General features: G+C 34.6%; 1 protein-coding gene across 5 annotated transcripts in view; it reads left to right on the forward strand.

The window, feature by feature from the left end:
- LOC106869747 (soluble guanylate cyclase 88E) overlaps positions 1-17084 on the forward strand; it is a 143780-nt gene that overhangs the window by 70962 nt on the left and 55734 nt on the right. For all 5 annotated transcript variants that reach the window (XM_089354765.1, XM_014915608.3, XM_014915609.3 and 2 more), the window contains one exon: positions 6599-6706. The gene's annotated coding sequence lies outside the window, so the exon portion shown is untranslated. The remainder of the gene's footprint in view (positions 1-6598; positions 6707-17084) is intronic.

Genomic DNA, 17084 nt, shown 5'->3' on the forward strand with positions numbered 1-17084 from the left:
ATTTACTGGAATGCTATTCACCATTGACTTCTTCCGAAGGTCATCTCTCAAGAAATGTAAAAAAATCTTCCATGCTGCCTTCCTGTTATAAATCTTAGAGATTTGCAGCTGGCAGAGATGAAGTTGAAAGGCAGTTTGTTGATATGAAGTTCAAGGTAGATAAAGTTCATTTCATAGAAATGCTGGTGAGTAGAATGTTAAGAATCTTGGTTTTTGCCCCCAAAAATTGATAGTCCATATTCCATCACCAGTAGCCAACAACACTACTTTACTGTAAACTGCCATTCATCACCACCACCACCACCACCACCACCACCACCACCATCATCATCATCATCATCATCATCATTATCATCATCATCATCATCGTCATCTTCATCCTCATCATCATAATTGTTGTCATTTTAAAGTCCACTTTTTCAATGCTTGCATAGATCTTACCTACTTAGGAATGAGAACTCAGGTTCGAAATTTCCCCAAGACACCTGATGAAGGCTGGAGGGCATATCCACTGAAACGTTGTGTTCACAACTAACAAGATGAGGACAAATATCCGTCAAATGTAAATAATGTAAATAATGTACATAATTCCTCATCTCTTAAATATAGAACTATAAATTTTCAGTTTTAAAATTATCTAAATTAGAACTTCCCATCAAAATTTCCTGTTAATTTATTTTCCAAGCACCAGCTTAATCCTTTAGTATTTACACTAGCTATATCCAACTCAAATTTTCTGCAAGGGGGTACTGAAAAGTTCCTGGCTTTGGGTAAAAGAAAATACAGGAGGATCAGTTAATTATGATTTTATCCAACATATTCCCCTCTCTGATTCACACTCTCATTGCAGTGGTCCTTCAGCTTTTCTAAGCCCTATAAAAGAACTCAGAAGGTTGGGCTTTCAACCAGGTCTTTTGCAATACCCGGAAAGCCAGGAACTTTTCAGCACCCCCTCATACTTGTTTTATGTTCAAACTGACCTGATCTGGCCTCTCACACCTACCCTACAATGTTATTCTATAAATAATAGGCGTAGTAGTGGCTGTGTGGTAAGTAGCTTGCTTACCAACCACATGGTTCTGGGTTCAGTCCCATTGCGTGGCATCTTGGGCAAGTGTCTTCTACTATAGCCTCGGGCCGACCAAAGCTTTGTGAGTGGATTTGGTAGACAGAAACTAGAAGAAGCCCGTCATATATTTGTATATATATATATATATATGTATGTGTGTATGTGTTTGTGTGTCTGTGTTTGTCCCCCCAACATCGCTTGACAACCGATGCTGGTGTGTTTCTGTGCCCGTAACTTAACGGTTCGGCAAAAGAAACCGATAGAATAAGTATTAGTCTTCCAAAGAATAAGTCCTGGGGTCGATTTGCTCGACTAAAGGCGGTGCTCCAGCATGGCCACAGTCAAAAGACTGAAACAAGTAAAAGAGTAAAAAGAGTATATCCTGGTAATCTTGAAGCTTTGACATAAATGCATGATTGATTCAAAATGTAAATGAATAAGAATTGCGTTTGACAGAGTAATCCGAACGCTAAAGGGCTAATAATAACAGCAAAGTTATTATAATAAATTCTTCATTATTTTTAAGGTAGTGTATTTCAACAGAAAATATGACAATGAAAGGATTAAACAATTTCAACACATTGGTTTAGAAAATAACTTCAAATTCTCACATATAATTTGTTTCATCACAAGGCTTAAATATAAATATATTGGTTTATTTTATGGTTTGAAGATATTTATTATAATCGCTAAGATTGACAGGCATCTTTATTACAAAACTCGATAGTATCACTTTCACAAAAATTCTTGCTGACTTGAGAGAATTTATCGGTTTAAGTTACCTAGTTTAGGCTAAGAGAGCGAAGGGGAGATAGAGAGAGGCGGAGAGAGAGAGAGAGAGAGAGAGAGAGAGAGAGAGAGAGAGAGAGAGAGAGAGAGAGAGAGAGAGAGAGAGCTGTAAAAGTTAACAGAAACTGACAGTTTGTTCCAAAGCCTGTTATATTCAGTGCGTGCGTGCTGTCATGGCAACCAGAGATTACTACCAAGTCTTCTAACACAAGCGAACATGACAAAAATCATAAATCTTGCGGACATGAAGTTATTTCAATAAAATGGCATCACAAATAATAATGATAATAATGATAATAATGATGATAATGATGATGATGATGATGATGATGATGATGATGATGATGATGATGATGATGATGATAGCAGAAATATTATTGATAACAACAATTAATACTACTACTACTACTACTACTACCACCACCACCACCACCACCACCACCACCACCACCACCACCACTACTACTACTACTACTACTACTACTACTACTACTACTACTACTACTAATAATAATAATAATAATAATAATAATAATAAAAATAATAATAGTAGCAATAATGACAATAATAATGATAATAATAATAATAATAATAATAATAATGATAATAATGATAATAATGATAATAATTCTTTCTTTATTGGCCACAATTTCTTTATTAACCACAAAGAGTTTACATTAAGAAAATCATTATGGACAGGACAAAACAAAGAATGCGTGTGTGTGTGTGTGTGTGTGTGTGTGTGTGTATGTGTGTGAGCGTTGTTGTGAGGGTTTTGCGTTTAAACAAAATTAACATAAAGAAGCAAACAAAAGGAAAAAAAAAATTTCAACAATGTGTAATCCTCAATGGGGAGGAGCCATTCGTTCGGAGGCTGCTCATGGAAAAAAAAAAAAAAACAATAAAAACCAAGGTACCCTGACTTTTGGGGCAGGTACCTTTTTTCCTTTCCTTTACTCCAATTACCGGCATGCGCTCAGGGCAGGCCCATTCTCTCATACCATTCTCGACACTTTCATCCACCTTTCAAATAATAATAATAATAATAATAATAATAATAATAATAATAATAATAATAATACGGGCTGATTACTACCTAGATCAAATTCCAGGAAACCCCAAAATGGCTGAAGTTCAAAAGATAGTGCTCATGGGAACTGCCCATATCCTACGTAAAATACTGTCTATGTGATCTCAAATTTTAAAGCAAACACATAATTTTCTTATGGTTTCTTAAACATTCTCTAGAACAACACTATGTACAAATCTAAATATATGGTACCCTAGGCATAACACCTACATGAACTTCTAACTTGTTGTCTCTTGAGGTCTCTGGGTGAGACTTGGATCCAACTTGTACAAATGCAAAACAAAAGTCAAACATAAAATAATAATAATAATAATAATAATAATAATAATAATAATAATAATAATAATAATAATAATGAGGTTGACCTTAATGATGATGATGATGATGATGATGATGATAGTAGCAGCAACAACAATAACTCCTACTACCAATGATAATAATCCTTTCTACTAATAATGCTGATGATGATGATGATGATGATGACGATGATGATGACGACAACGGTGACATTGTATGTCCTATCGTTTTAAACCGGCCGACCTCCCTCCTTGTGTTGCTAGACAATAATTGACTTCGGTTGCAGTCAGCCTCCCCCCCCCCCCTGCAGTCAGATGCCAATCACCTAATGACCAATAACTAAGGACACATTTACAGCTTTTAACTAAATTAATAGCCACCTAAAGAGTACGGGAGGGGGAGAGGGGGCGAGGAAGAGGTGGGAGGCCAAGGTGGAAGGGGATTTTGTGCTTGAAATTTATGAGACACGATTCAAAACCAATCAGAAAAATGCTAATAAGGTGAAAAAAGATGATTTACAAAACAAAAAAAAACGAACAAAAGAACACACACACACACACACACACACACACACACACACACACACACAGAGCAGTAATTTGAAATACCTTATCTAATTCTTGTTGGATATTGGTATCATTTTCATTACCCAGCTATTTTCATCTTTCAGTACACATACATGATACATGGACACTCACACCCATGTATATGTTTACATGTGTATGGATATATATATATGTGTGTGTGCATGTATGCATGTATGTATGTAAGTATGTATGAGTGTCTGATGATGATATATATATATATTTATGTATATATACATATATATATATATATACACATATATATATATGTATATATATATATATATATATATATATATATATATATATATATATATATATATATATATATATATATATATATATATATATATATATATATTTATTTATATATATATACATATATATATATATATATATATATTTATTTATATATATATACATATATATATATATATATATATATATATATATATATATATACATATATATATGTATATATATATATATATATATATATATATATATATATATACATATATGTATATATATATATATATATATATATATATATATATATATATATATATACTGGGGTTGGACTCACAAATATATATATATATATATACATACATACATATACGCAAAGACATACATACATACATATTGGTTTCAAATTTTGGCACCAGGCCAGCAATTTCAGAGAAGGAGTAAGTTAATTACATTGACCCCCAGTGATGAAAAGCTAAGATGACTTTGGTGTAACTTGAACTAGAACACAAAGACAGACAAAACACCACTGAGCATTTTGCTTGGCATGCTAACAATTCTGCCAACTCACATCATACACATACATATATATATATTTTTGCATACATATACATATATGTATACTTACAAATCCATGCATTATGCATGTGAACATGTTTTCTTTGTGTGCATGTATATGAATGTGCATATGTATGTGTGTGCATGTGTATGCATGTGCTCATGTGTGTGAATACATGTATATACTGGCAGATGAACATAAAGCAAAATAATAGGTTAAGAAAATTAATGGCTATAGGCAACAAGATAAGACAAAATATTGTAAATTACAGCTGTGGTTCATATTTTGAGATTTTACGAAATCATCTTTTATTATCAAAATGATTGTACTAACATTATCATAATTTGTTTTGCTACATATCCCATAAATCTCAAGCTAAAACTGTACTCTTTATATGGCTATTAATTTGGTTAAAAGCTGTAATGGGTTATTAGTAATTGGTGATTTAACATAACTAAAGAGTTTTACAGAGTCCATTATTCAAACAATGGAAGACAAGGTAGAGCACAAGAATATTTTTGTAAAATATTTGTAAGAATATTAAAGTATGATTTGTGAGTGAAATTTGACTGATTGTCTCAAAAGCATTTGTGAGTGTAATATGTTCATTTATTCAATTGTCATATGGAAAACATATGATATATTTATCTATTGAAATATGTAAACAGTTATTTTCATGTCTTTAGTTTCATGTGTAAGACACACAAAAGGAAATGATGTGGCTACTGACAAGGCAAGCTTAGTGTAGATAAATAACAAAATTCTATTTTTCAAGATCCAACTATATCTCAGAGCATGACAAATCCTATATATGGGAAATAAACTGTTTTGCCAGTTAGAATTTGGAAATTCTTGAATAAACATTGACAATGCAAGTATTCGTATATCTATTTCTGTATGCCTGGATACAAGTGCATGTGGTAAGAATTCTTTTCCAATGGATTTTCAGTAAACTTTGTTTAACTCTTGATTTCAGTTATTTGCAAGAAAGACCTTCATTCAATGAATTATAGTTTTTATTTTTAATTGAAAGAAACATGTTACTGGTCAGGCAAATTACATAGAGAGAAGAATCTTGCATGTTAGTACTAGAAATGTTTTATCTGCTTATTTGGTAATGAAAACAATAAAATTTTTTGTGAAAATATAGCTCACATTAAGACTATTTCCTTTGGAAATCTAATGGTATCAATGATATCTGTGGAGAAATACTCATTTATAAGAAAATCTTGGAAATATGGAAGCAACCATTGCAACTATGTGGTGGATCACGCCATATGATATTTTATTTAATATTTTTATGCTTTTGATTATTAGTATTGTTCCTTTGAATCCACAATATATATGCATCTTTTTAATATAAAGAAGCATATATAAAACTGATTTAAAGATAAAACAGCTTTTATGCAGATACTCTTCAAAATTATGGTAGAAAAGCCACACAAATATTTACATATTATATTACAATTAAAAGAACTATGCTCTATATCATGTTTCAGAAAATGTTTCTATAAAGAAAACTAAAAGAACATGGTTCAGTATATAACCATAGCACTAACAGCACTATTATTATTATTATGTGTGTAATTTCTATTGATTTAATACACTTTTTGTCTCATTACATTCACTATGTTATGATCCACTTAAATACGTTTTCTTCATACAGAAGGTGTCCTTATTTTTAATTGCTTTGTCAGTAAATGATTTTCACACAAAATTCAATATTGTTTAAAAATTGTTTTAAAACTTGGTAGCAGTATGTTAGACTATGTCTATCTGAGGAGGTCCTGATGAGACCTTTATCATCGTAACAATCAAAGATTGAACTACCCCATTGTTTCATTATCCTTTTAATTTTTATCAACTTAAAAAAACTTAAAGTCTAAAGTTATCTCCCTTACCACTCATGCAAAAAGATTGTCATTAACACAAATGGCTAATGACTTTTCTTCTCATTACAGGTGCAATTTGAATCAATTAAGAATAATTTTTGGCTCACTACACAAAATTCATTAACCCACATTTAGCTATATTTTCTTCATGCAGAGGACACCCCTGGCAAAAGAAAGGTAAGTTTTACAAGTTATATTATTTCTACTCTAGACACAAGGCCTTGAAAATGTTTTGGGGAAGGCAGGGCTAGTGGATTATGTCAACCCCAGTGCATAACTGGTACTTATTTCATTGACTCCCAAAAGAATGAAAGGCAAAGACAACCTTGGCAGGATTTGAACTCAGAATAAAATACCATAGTCGAAATACCACTAAGCATTTCGCTGACATGCTAATGATTTTGCCAGCTCATCATCCATCCTAATTTTACTAGTAACATGAAGACAAATAAATAAAAAGAAATTCTGTGTTGACTCCTTTTTTCTTTCGGTGTGTAACCAAGCTTTTGACTGTTTTTGACTTCTTTACTATTTTGGGTCTTTTTGTCTCGTTTTGGGGGACAGAGGCTGCAACCGCTTCTGAAGTGTCGTGTTACTGAAATAAGCAATCATTTTATCAAATGATTATATCATCTAAAACAGTGTTTCTCAAACAATCTGGAATGATTGTGATGACGACGACGATGATGATGATGATGATGATGATGATGATGATGATGATGATGATGATGATGATGATGATGATGATGATGGTGATGATGATGATGATTATGACATTGATGATGATGATAATCATGATGATGACAAGGAAGAGGAGGAGGAGGAGGGGAGGATAGGGGAGGAGGAGGATAGGGTAGGGGAGGAGGAGGATAGGGTAGGGGAGGAGGAGGATAGGGTAGGGGAGGAGGAGGATAGGGTAGGGGAGGAGGAGGATAGGGTAGGGGAGGAGGAGGATAGGGGAGGAGGAGGAAGCAGAAGAGGCAGAAGGAGAAGAAGAAGAAGAAGATATTCTATGACTTGTATTTGTTTACCTACTTTACCTATCTACTTATTCTTTCTCAGGAACTCTTATCGAAGTCTGTTAGTGGCACAGACACATTGAGCACATCTCAAAATATACACACATTCTACTTTTTCTTGCAGTTGAATTGTTTTTCAATAATACAGCCTTCAAACATTGTATCGAGGAATGCCAGTAAATTCTCATTATCGTTGGAGTCTAAAGTGTATAAGGAGGCTTTTGTTTTGTACAAATCTCTTACGTTAAAAATTCCTGATTTTATTATCAGAATTGCTTTATAACTCTTATGTTTCCATTGTTGTATATTCTTTTCTTTATCAACTTGCATCGGACACAATGTTTTTCAAAGCTAATCATACTCAGGGTTACATATTCTCATAAGAATACTGTTGTTGGTAGAGTTTAAACCCTTATCTATCCTCAAGTACAAAGCAACTTTAAGCGTGGCTGTGTCGTTAATAAATTTGCATCCCGACTCAATTATATGGTTGATTCTGGGTTCAGTCCCACTGTGTGGCACCATGAGCAAGTATCTTTTGCTATAGCTCTGGGCCAACCAAAGCTTTGTGAGTGGATTTGGTACCTGGAAACTGAAAGAGGTTCATCCTATATATGTATGTGCACATATATATATATATATATATATATATATATATGTGTGTGTAAAATGAAAACAGAACACATCCTTTAAACCATCCTTTCTATCAATCATATACTCATATATATATATATATATGTATATGTATATATATATATATATATGTATATATATATATATATATATATATATATATATATATATATATATATATATATATATATATATATATAAGAATGGTAACAGACAGAGCATATGAACATAGAAAAGCTGTTTCAATAAATTCTGTTGAACCCATGAAGGTATGGTGAAATTGACATTAAAGCAATAACATATGGTGGTCTCTGATATAGTTCCCATCTACCAAAATTCCACTTGCATGACAGTGAGGAGTGACTAAAACCTTTGGTGACATGCTGTGCTTGAGAAGACTTGTCAAGGCAAGAGAAATCATAGTTTTGGTTGATACCGGTGTCACATAACTAGCACTTGTACTGGTGGTATGTAAAAAGCACCCATTACACCCTTGGAGTAGTTGGCATTAGGAAGGGCACCCAGCCGTAGAAATCATGCCAAATCAGACTGAAATTTGGTGCAGCTCTGCAGTCAAAGCATCTAACCCATGCCAGCATGGAAAGCAGATGCTAAATGATGATGATGATGATGATGGCATTGGTGAACACAAGCCAACTGAAGAAGACATTTATTCAAAGTGAATTACAGTGGGAGCAAATCTGGAATCAAATGGTTGCAAAGCAAACTGGTTCACCCCATGGCTATGTCTACATATTTCTTATTTTTTATGGCAAAGCATTTTATTTTGGTAGGACAGTATCTTTAAGTCAGCTGAAGTTAGTTAATGACTGGAATTTTATTTCATAAACTTAGGAGATAAGAGAAGATTGTTGACTCAGTGCAGTAAAATATTTTTATCACTGATATTGTATTTCATAAACATTGCAGATAAGAGTATCTTAATTACTTATATATATTTTTTTCTCTCAAACCTTATGGATATGAAAAGGTTTCAACTCAGTTGAAATATCAAACAAATAATGGTAAAACGACCAGACATGTCATTCGGTACAATATTTTGAAGTTTTAAAGAAGATATAATTCACTACATGAAGGCGCATGGCTTCGTGGTTAGGGTATTATATGGCTTCTGATTGCAAGGTCGTGAGTTCAATTCCTACAGACATGTTGTATCCTTAAACAAGACGCTTTGTTTCCTGTTGCTCCAGGCCACTCAGCTGACAAAAAATTAGTAGTTCCTGTATTTCAAAGGGCCACCCTTGTCACATTCTGTGTCATACTGAATCTCCCTGAGAACTATATTAAGGGTACATGTGTCTGTGGAGTACTCAGCCATTTGCACATTAATTTCATGAGCAGGCTGTTCCATTGGTTAAATCAACTGGAACACTCGTCATCATAACTGGCAGAGTGCCAATTCCCTACACTGAATTAACGATCATACAAATTAATAGGGCCAGAATATATGAGTTTGCTTGGATGAAAAATATACTGAACAGGTCACGAGTTCCTCATAGTACCATATGACAATATTGTACAATAATGGTGCAAAATATGGTTAGGTTCAAGTGAGGTTCTGTGATTAAGAAGCTTGCTTCCCAAGCATACTGACCCAGGGTCTGTCACACTGCACAACAAGTGTATAATGAGAGGCAAGGTTCTCGATATCAGTTGAATATCGCCTTCTCTCATTAATTTCTTGTTCTTTGTGTTGTTTAAGGCTCCAGCAATCGAGGAAAGAAGTCTTAGGCAAAACGCAGGTCCTCAAGCAGTTTTATTTACACTATACACAGGGGTGAAGTGTGTTGCTCTCTGTAACCATCTTGTGCTGTGTGAGTTCATCGTTCTTTGTTATGTGGTCCCATTGCCTCAGGAGATACGACAAGCAAATTAGCCTAGAGGCCCAGCCAGTGAAGTGTGCTCTGCAAGCAGCGCTCGCAATGGAAAGAGAGCGAATCTGGCTGCTTGGCTGTTTTATCCAGTTTGCCATCGTGATTAGCCTCGTTGTGATCTCGTGCATGGCAAATGGATGCAGGTGAGATCTCACTCCAAACTTGGAGATGGCAATGGCTCCCGCGAGATCTCATCCAACATGGTGCTGACTGCTTGTGCCACTACAAATGTCTTCTAGCATAGTTTCAGACCAAATAAAGCATGGGAATACAGTAGAAGATTTAATGGAGAAATATTTGATGGAACTGAATGCCAGACACTTTATTTTGGCAATAAATACAAATACAACTTAAGAGAAATGTGCTTCTTAAAACATTAAGTATGTTTTATTCTGAAGAATATTAGGAGAAAATTGGTGCTTCCAATAATCCACTAGGTTTTAGGGGTGCCACTGAAGACTTTGGTGCTGGTGTCATGTAAAAAGAACCCTGGCCACTATGTAAAGTGGTTGGCATTAGGAAGGGCATCTAGCTGTAAAAACTCTGCTAAAACAGACAGTGAATTCTGGTGCTGTCTTCTGCCATGCCAGCCCCTGTAAAACCATCCAACCCATGTCAGCATGGAAGACAGATGTTAAATGATGCTGATAGATGATGATATTGTGTCTATATATATTGAAGGGAGATGGAAAATTGCCCCAGCGGAAGATATTGATAAATCCTGATGCATCTCAGCCTTCATAGGTTGCCATGATTAATCGCTGACCAAACACCATTCAATTTTTTTTCTCCGTGCTTTTCTCCTCGTTTTCTCCGTATTCTTTCTGTTGAAGAGCATAGCTCGAAACGTTAAAGACTTTCTGTATTCCCGAGCGTTAAACTAATACATCCTTTTGTTGTTTACACCACCTGTCCTCGTCTGTTGTTGTTTTTTTCGTAAATTCCCCCATTTATAGGTTAGCCACAGCCAGGACAATCTTTTGTATATATACAATGGTACATATACATTAAGTATGGCACATAATTGACTATTTTAATTTGGTACTACTTCAATTACCTTTTACTTGTTTCAGTCATTGAACTACAGCCATGCTGGGTCACTATCATGAAGGGTTTGGTCAAATAAATCAACCACAGTACCTATTTTTTAAGCCTGGTACTTTTTCTCTCAGTATCTTTTGCTGAACCACTAAGTTATGGAGATGTTAACAAACCATCACCATTTGTCAAGTGATGGTGGGGACCAAACACACACACAGGCATGCACACACACACAAATACACACACGCACACACACACAATGGGCTTCTTTCAGCTTCCATCTACCAAATCTACTCATAAGGCTCTGGTCAGTCTGAGGATATAGTAGAAGGCACTTGCCCAAGGTGCCACAAAGTGGAACTGAACCTAGAACCACATAGTAGGAAGGTAAATTTCTTACCACACCATACCATACCACAGTCACACCTCATCATCATCATCATCATCGTTTAACGTCCGCTTTCCATGCTAGCATGGGTTGGACGATTTGACTGAAGACTGGTGGACCAGGTGGCTACACCAGGCTCCAATCTGATTTGGCAGAGTTTCTACAGCTGGATGCCCTTCCTAATGCCAACTACTCCGAGAGTGTAGTGGGTGCTTTTACATGCCACCGGCACGAAGGCCAGTCAGGCGGTACTGGCAACTATAATAAAATATTTTTCTTTTAATATTCTCTGTTATATCGAAATTAAATGAAGCCAAACTAGAAATAGACAAGCATTTCCATTTCCAGTTTTGTGATAAAATATGTTTGTGGTCTGAACTCAAATCTTAAACGGGGTCGTCTTTACTTTCTGTCTTTCATGATCAATAAAATAAATAGTAGTGAAGTTTCGTGGATCAATATAATTGACGATATGCTCCAACAAAATGTGTGACCTGGTGCTCATGTGAGAAATCAATACTGAAAAAGTAATTATCAGCACATGTAAAGTGAAAGTCAGTCATTCTCAGTGTTGTAGCATGGGCAGGACTAGAAGAGTGGCTGCCATGAGCGCAAAATTAAAAAAAAAAAAATTTTTTTGTTTATTATTTGTTTTAGTCATTAGACTGTCGAGCCTTAAAGAATTTTAGTCAACCGAATCGACCCTGAGTTTATTTTTTTGTTATGCCTGGCATTTATTCTATCAGTGTCTTTTGCCAAACTGCTAAGTTATCGGGATGTAAATACACTACACCAACACTAGTTATCAATCAGTGGTGAGGAACAAACACAGACACAAATACACATGTGCACGCATGCACACACACACACACACACACACACACACACACACACACACACACACACACACGACAGGCTTCTTCCAGTTTCCATCAACCAAACTCACTCACAAGCCTTTGGTTGGCCCAAAGTTATTGTAGAAGGTGCTTGCACAAGGCACCACACAATGGGACTGAACTTGGAACCATGTAGTTGGAAAGCAAACTTCTTAATGACACAACCATGTCTGCACCAAACAATAATCAAAAATTTTAAATAAATAGATAAGTAAAAAAAAAAAAATTAAAAGAAATACAATAATATAAGATAAAATTTTCCCACTTGCTCTGAAAAATTTGCCTGGCCCTGGGTGCTAGTAACCCAAACAAAACCACAAGTCATTTCCTTCAAGTTTCTTGGGATATTAGCAGTTTCTGGTAAGTTTTTAAAGTGGTTGCCATGAGTGCACAATTTATAGAAAATTTTAATAATTGAAAGTCAAAAATTAAATAAAGAAGTAAAGCGTGGCTGTGTGGTAAGAAGCTTGCTTCCCAACTACATGGTTCTGGGTACAATATCACCCTGTGGTACCTCAGGCAAGTGTCTTCTATTATAGCTTCAGGCCTTGTGAGTGGATTTGATAGACTGAAACTGAAAGTAGCCTATCATATATATATATATATATATATATATATATATATATATATATATGGGAGAATTTTCGAAAAAAACAACAGACGAGGACAGGTGGTGTAAACAACAAATGGATGTATTAGTTTAACGCTCAGGAATAGAGAAAGTCTTTAACGTTTCAAGCTACGCTCTTCAACAGAAAGAAATAAGGAGAAAAACAAGGAGAAAAAAAATTTTAATGTCGTGGTCAGCGATCTATCATGGCAACTGCTGGACAGAAAGTTTGTCCCCCTAGCATTGCTTGACAACCGATGCTGGTGTGTTTACGTCCCCGTAACTTAGCGGTTCAGCAAAAGAGACCGATAGAATAAGTATTAGGCTTACAAAGAATAAGTCCTGGGGTCGATTTACTTGACTAAAGGCGGTGCTCCAGCATGGCCACAGTCAAATGACTGAAACAAGTAAAAGAAAAAAATCTATTGTTGATTTCAGTTGTGAAGCCTATTTCCTTGATAGCTTTCTTCAGTTGTCTGGGTTTCAGACCAATCTTCTGCAGGAAATACCACACTAATCCAGGTGGAAAGCCATGGCAACTGACTTCAATAGGGAATAAGGCTGCAAACCATCACATGATAAGTGCCTTGCTAAGTCCTGATGTTTGGGTATTTTTTTACATACATCTCAATCAAAACAATGTAAATATGAACAGATTTTGAACTAAAGTGTGTTGGATGCCAGGAATGAAGAAGAAGAAGAAGAAGAAGAAGAAGAAGAAGAAGAAGAAGAAGAAGAAGAAGAAGAAGAAGAAGAAGAAGAAAATTCTTTAACAGGTGGAACATATATAAATTATATTTATTCTTTCATCAGTACACTGACTGAGAAGTTATAAAATGTGGCATCCCGCTGTGATGCTGCAATCTTTGCGTTGAGTATCTTCATCTGCCAAAAGTAATAAACTGATTTAAATAAATAAATAAAAAAATATGAATTAGTGATGTTTGTTTTTTGTTTTGTTTATTTATATATTATTTTTAAACCAAAGTTCTTAATAGAAAAAGTTGCTAAAGAAAAATCAGGATCTATTTATATGAGTACTCAAATCAATTATGTAATAACTTCCTTATGCTAACAATTTTTAAAAATAATTTTTGGATGGTGTATATTTTTCAAGTAGGCAGAATAATTAATGAATTAGGAAGCTATTTTGCATTAATGCTGTAATTATATAAAAGGTGTCAATGGTTGAACATATCACCTGTTTGTTTGTAGATAAAGTAGCATTTTAGCTACTTAATCAATTCAAGAGTTTATGCATTATTATGTAGGTATACTTATGAGCCTTGTAAGTGGATTTAGTACATGGAAACTGAAAAAGAAGCCCAGCGTATATACGTATACAGATATGTGTATATATAAATGTGTATGTGTGTGTAGTCCATTCTGTTGGGTGGTTGGTGTTAGGAAGGGCACCCAGCCATAAAAACCTTGCCAAAATAAACACAGAAGTCAAGTGAAGGCGTCTGCCTGACTGGCTCCTGTCAAGCCATCCCACCCATTCCAGCTTGGAAGGCAGACGTTAAACAATGATGATGATACACACACACACACACACACACACACACACACACACACACACACACACACACACACACACTCATACACACACACACATTTTTACATATTGTTTTTATTTTGGTCAAGTCACTCTCTTGCTACTCTTAAGTTTCACCTTGCTTGAAGAACCTTGAAGAACCCACAGGTGAGGAAACTCAGAGTAGTAAGAAATTGAGTCAAACAAAATAAAAATATTAGTTTCAAATTTTGGCACAAGGCCAGAAATTTCGAGGAAGGGACTAAGTTGATTTCATCAACTCTAGTAATCAGCTGGTACTTAGTTTATCGACCCCAAAAGAATGAAAAGCAAAGTTAACCCCAGCAGACTTTGAGCTCAGAACATAACAACAGATGAAATGCCCCTAAGCATTTTGTTTGGCATGCTAATGGCTCAGCCAGCTTGTCACCAAAATATTATTAATTTCTATGTGAGTGACAGTTTGAGAAAACACTAGATTTTCCTAAAAAAGAAAACAACTATCTAACAGGTACTTTACAAATATAATTTGTAAGCAGAACAGTAAAAATATGCAAAACGTTTCTCAAATTCCAAAGATAGAGCTTTGTATTTTCATTAGAAACCAGCACCTTCTTTATAATTAAAAATAGAAGAGATATGTGTATATACGTGTATATATAACATAATATATAATTATATGTATATATGTACATACCGACATCTATATGTACACATACAAGTATATATGGGTACAGGACATCACAAAAAACGTTAAACACAATGAGAAACGAAAACATAAAGACGAAGACAGAAAACGAACATTTTTCGAACAACAAAAAAAAAAAAAACTGAGAAACGAGACATGCAACATAAAGAGTATTTCCCTTATTCAGTTGTCCCTGCTCCATCAACTTCGCGTAACTGACAGAATCTCCCTCAGATAAAAAAGACATGGGTAGAACCTTTATGACCTGATTAGACAGGCATTGAGGGGACAGAAGGTAGCAGCAAGTCAAAGAAAGACAGCAACAATACCCAAAAGTAGATGCAAAATACACAGGAACAAAAATACAAGACAGAAAAGTGAAGGGTAAAAGAGCCGCAAAGATGGAAGGGATATAGGCATGTTCTCAGATGGAAGAGATACTGAATTCAATAAGGTGGCCAATGTTGTTGTTAGAAATCTTCATCATTATCATCATCATCATCATCATCATCATCATCATTTAACGTTTGGTTTCCATGCTGGCATGGGTTGGATAGTTTGACAGAAGCTGACCAGATGGTGACTAATCTTTTGGGTTTCTACCAAATTAGCTGCCTGACATCAAATATTTAGTGTGCCAATGTATAGGGAAGCAAAACGTTGCAGATATGGTAAGCAATTAATGTTTCAAGCAAGTCTAGAATTGTTAGATCAGTATAGACTAGCATATATCAAAATATATCATAAAAGACTTGGGTGAATACCTTGTGTAGCAACGTAATAATTTAAGAACTATTTTCAGTTCAGGAAAAAGACTTTGCTGTATCTTGGGAGAGTCATTATGCCAATAGTAATAACAAATGCACTGGTTCAACACCACTTCTTCGTTGGTAATCAATGGATTAAATATCTGACCTACTAACTAGGTTAGATACTTAACCAAATTTGACATTTAGATATTTAACCAATTTAGACATTTAGATATTCAACCTATTGATTAACAATAAAGAAGTGGTATTGAACCAGTGCATGTGTTATTATTATTATTGGCATAATGACCCTCTCAAGACACAACAAAATTTGTTTCAACACACAAATTCACGTCAAGAATCTTGCAAACCAAATATGAAAATGAAGTAAAAATGATTTCCTTACCTGTTCCATTTTTCTGAAAGAATTAACTCAGAGCATGACTTTGATTAGAACATTAGAAAGAAAAGACCAATGTTTGCTAGATTCACTTTCAATGTAATTCCTTAAAGAATATTACTTTATGAGTGACTTCATTATTTCATCTTCGATTCCTTAAATCCATCAATAATGGCATAATTTTTCTCAATTCTTAACACATTTTCCATTCATACGGACATAGGTTTTTTTTGCCAAAGAATTTACAAAATGTCATAAATAGGCGCAAATCTAATGTTTTCAGATGTTCATCCGAGAAAATTGAAGATGTGGCTGGTTTTTCTTTGCTTATTCCTGTTCAGTTGTAATTTGAAAGATTTAAGATTAATAAAAAACATTTCCCTTGAAACTTGTTTAATTTTTGGGATATAAAATTCCTTCGATTTTGAATTAGTCTTGCAAGATATTTGAACTGAAACCATGTACTGAAACCAATATTGCATTTCAAAAAAGTCATAATTAATAAATCTTATAAACACATGAATGCATTGGTTGTTGCTTGTCTATATTTCACAATAAATGCTTGATGTTTGTTTCTGTTCCCACAAATTTTTTCCACAACACCAATTTACTGTATTTGATGGCATAAAAGATGAACAGGTATATAAGATGCACCCCAAATTCTGCAGCGCATATTCAAGAAAAAAAAATTTATTGCGT

This window comes from Octopus bimaculoides, chromosome 7 (genome assembly GCF_046866305.1).
Source record: "Octopus bimaculoides isolate indiv1 chromosome 7, ASM4686630v1, whole genome shotgun sequence".
Lineage (NCBI taxonomy): Eukaryota > Metazoa > Mollusca > Cephalopoda > Octopoda > Octopodidae > Octopus > Octopus bimaculoides.